We start from the raw sequence: 3,685 nt of genomic DNA, 5'->3' as shown, positions 1-3,685 counted from the left end.
TCTGCTTGACAAATGTGGATTTTTGAATGGTACTGCCCCAAAACTGAGGACAATTCAATGAAAAGCATTTTAAATTCCACTTAAAATTGTCAAAATTGTTGAAAAAGGGACAGAACAAAACAACACACAGCAAACCCAGCAAATAAGTAATTTACATAATTTATTGGGAGGAACTACAGTACTTTTGGCGCCCAGGAAGCATCTTTACCAGATGCCCAAACCACCTCAACTGGCTCCTCTCGATGTGGAGGAGCAGCGGTTCTACTCCGAGTCTCTCCTGATAACTGAACTTCTCACCCTGTCTCTAAGGGAAAGTCCAGCTACCCTGCAGAGGAAACTCATTTCAACCGCCTGTATCCATGATCGCATTCTTTTGGTCACTACCCAGAGCTCATGACCATAGGTGAGGGTAGGAACGCAGACCGACCAGTACACGAAGAGCTTTGCCTTACAGCTCAGCTCTCTTTTCACCACAACGGACCGGTACAGAGGCCTCAATACTGCAGGCGCTGCACCAATTTGTCTGTCAATCTTACGCTCCATTCTTCCCTCACTCGTGAACAAAACCCTGAGATACTTGACTTCCTCCACTTGAGGCAGAACCTCACCCTCGACCCGAAGAGAGCGATCCACCCTTTTCCGACTGAGGACCATGACCTCAGATTTAGACATTCACCACCTACGAATCACTGTGTTACGTTTATTTAAAAAACACATACTTATAGAAACACTCATTCTAAAAAAATTAATAAAATCTGTGAAAGATTAGTTTTAGATAGATTTTTAAGATGTATTTTTTCCCCATTTAAGTGGGAAATGGATTGCATTGATGTGGTGCAGTTTTAGTCCTACTAACCACTTAAAGCAGTTACACCTCAAGATGCATTCACCCATTCACACACATACTGAAACACAGATTGGGGGCAGCCAAGGGTCCAGTGTCTTGCTCAAGGACACTTCGGCACGTGGAAAAACCTTTCATTTGGCAGACAACTCCTCTTCCTCACTTTAATCGGTTCATTCAGTTCTGAGCATGGGTTAGCAGCGTTTCACTTTGATCTACCGGTAAGTTTAGATTGTTATTAACATTATAAGACAAACAAAATTCTAAAATTTTACCTTAACGCTTGTTTGATTTCTTAAAGCCTGGACTTCCTGCTGCTCTGCTCTCTTTGTGTCATCCATTTGACAAAAAGTTGTGCTAAAATCTTTGGTTCTGTGCTCATCAACTGCATGCACGTGTCACTGTGAAAAAAAAAACAACATAAAATTTGAGGAAAGCAACTCTTCAGTGAGTGGATTGTTCAGTTTGTTACATCCATCAGTTATTTTGCTCTGCATCAGTCCAGCGCACCTGAGCACCAAGTTTGATCAAATCCAGCATTATTTTTGCCAACATTTTCTCAAAAACAGACACATAAATTGTGCTAAAAACATTCACAGTGTAGGATAAAAACAAAAGTATTTTTAGAAGTTTTCAAATGAAACTTTTAAACACAGCTCTGGTGTAGTAGAATGTGAATAAGCAGGGTTATGTGGTTTCTGAGAGCCCGTTTCATGTTAGCTTGAATGAAAACAAAAAGAAGCAACACTTGAAGTCATTTATGCTTCGGATGTGCTGACAGTCGGGCGGCATGTTTATATTCCAACAAAGTGCACTCACACACTGTGCACCAGCCCAGCCGCTGCTGCTGCCTGTCTGATGTGTCAGAAGCTGCAGTTTTCCTCTCCCTTCTCTCATTCCAAGGCAACATGTGCACTGGAATTCTCCCCCAATTAAGACAGGGATTAGCTGGGTCCACTGTGGGAACCGGCCGAGTGTGGGAAAGCAGAACGCTTGTCCCTTCCCTCCTTCCCTCACCGACACTTAGCCTCATTCTCATTCGCTTCTGTTCATCAGGCTGCCTCCCTCCCAACTTTCTCACCCGTACTGTAACGGGTCCTCTTTTCTGCCACCCTACATCCATTTTCTTATTTCATCCACTTTTTAATAACCCTCTCTGTGGCTTTACCTGCTTAGGTTTAACTTCTGAAGAGAGACATAAAACTTTTGTTCAGTTTTTTTATAATTATGCACAGAGGCCTCAGTTTTTGTGCCCTTCTCGTGAAGCCACCCAGAATCTCTGTAATTCTTGGAGGTTTTCTGAAGTGCACAGCCTTTCTTTGGCCCCCCTCTCTTACCCGTCCCCCCCTCCCTGCCTCTGAAGGCCTTCACTGACAGCTTGTCTGGAGAGACACTGAGGACTCCTGCATGAATAGTGTCAGCCTGTTAGACTGAGAGAGGGGGTGAAAAGACAGGTGTCTCAAAAACAGCAGACAGTTTGGATTGGCACTTTTGTAATTGTTTGGCTTACAACACACAGAGGCTAAAAAATAAAGTAAAAAAAACCTCTAAAACCTAAATGGGCCTATAAGCATCCGGGCTGAACATTGTGTTCAGTTTTCTATTATCCCTGCATTTCTTTCTCATGATGTTTCACCATCATCACCTTTTCTTCTCCTCCTCTCCCACTCGCTTTCCTTGCGTTCCCATAATTCCCGTCCCCATGCACTCTTCCACACAAGGCTTGTCCGTTCCAATTACAGCAAAGCCGTCCAGCCCCCGGCTCACACACACACACACACACACACACGCACACACAGGCAGCTCTCATTAAGCCTGTATCAATTAGGCATTAACCTCCTAAAACAAAGGCTCTCTTGACGAGCGGCCCATCATGAACCATGTGAGGTACTTCCTCTGTGTCGCTACATTCTGCTTCCCATCCTCTGTGCTCAGCACTTTTCGGACCACATTCCTAAAACAAATGTGTTCAAAGGATGAACAAAACAGGAAAAATACAGAAAGTGAATGCCCATTATGTATTGACTTACAGTTGTGACGCTGATAAAGGTGCTGATTGATGTATCTCAGTTTTCATGTGAAGTCAACTTTAATTTACTGTCAGTGGTCAAACTGGTCTATCTGTGATAGATTTATCAGGTGGGAGTTTGGGAAAATGTAATCAGATATTAAATATTACTTTTTTTTGTCTTCCCGTCACAGAAATTATTGTAAAAAATAAAAATAGCACAATATGCAATGGGCAGTACATAAATTAGCTTTATATTAGCATAAAATTTTATAAAATGTTAAAGCATTGTCACACAATTGATTCACTTTGATTTAATCTTTGGGGTTTAGGGTATAATTTGATTTCGATGACAAAAACTTAAAAACTGAGTAAAGTGAGTATCAAATGCTGGACGTTACTGTATGTTGGTCTGTCAGGGAATTTTACTCAAAGTTCAAAACAGATAAGTTTTAAAACAGTTTTCATGTGTTTGAGGTTTGTCTAAATTAATGACAAACCACATGTGTTTTGGCTCATTTTTTTCACTGTGAGTGTCTGAAGCGAGCAAACGCTATCATGATTTTATAAGCCACTAAAGTAAGGGAGGAGGAGAAGTGGGGGTGTAGGGGTGTCTTCTTCCAGTCTTTGTCTGAAGGGAGGCCACTGTCTCCCTTTTTTTCAAACATGTGTGTTGGAGAGAATCAGTGAGATATTTTTAATTAATGTAAATGAGTTTGACTGAGACATGACATGGAACATCCTTACACTCAGTTTTGTGCTTAAATTCAGAGGTTTGTGGAAAATAACAGCAGATAGTTTTTCATTTTTTGTGATCAAGAACTTGTTTATAT

The sequence above is a fragment of the Nematolebias whitei genome, chromosome 17 (genome assembly GCF_014905685.2).
Source record: "Nematolebias whitei isolate Nwh7 chromosome 17, NemWhi1, whole genome shotgun sequence".
NCBI classification, from domain to species: Eukaryota; Metazoa; Chordata; class Actinopteri; order Cyprinodontiformes; family Rivulidae; genus Nematolebias; species Nematolebias whitei.
The sequence above is the reverse complement of the archived record's forward strand: the minus strand, read 5'-3'. Positions refer to the sequence as shown.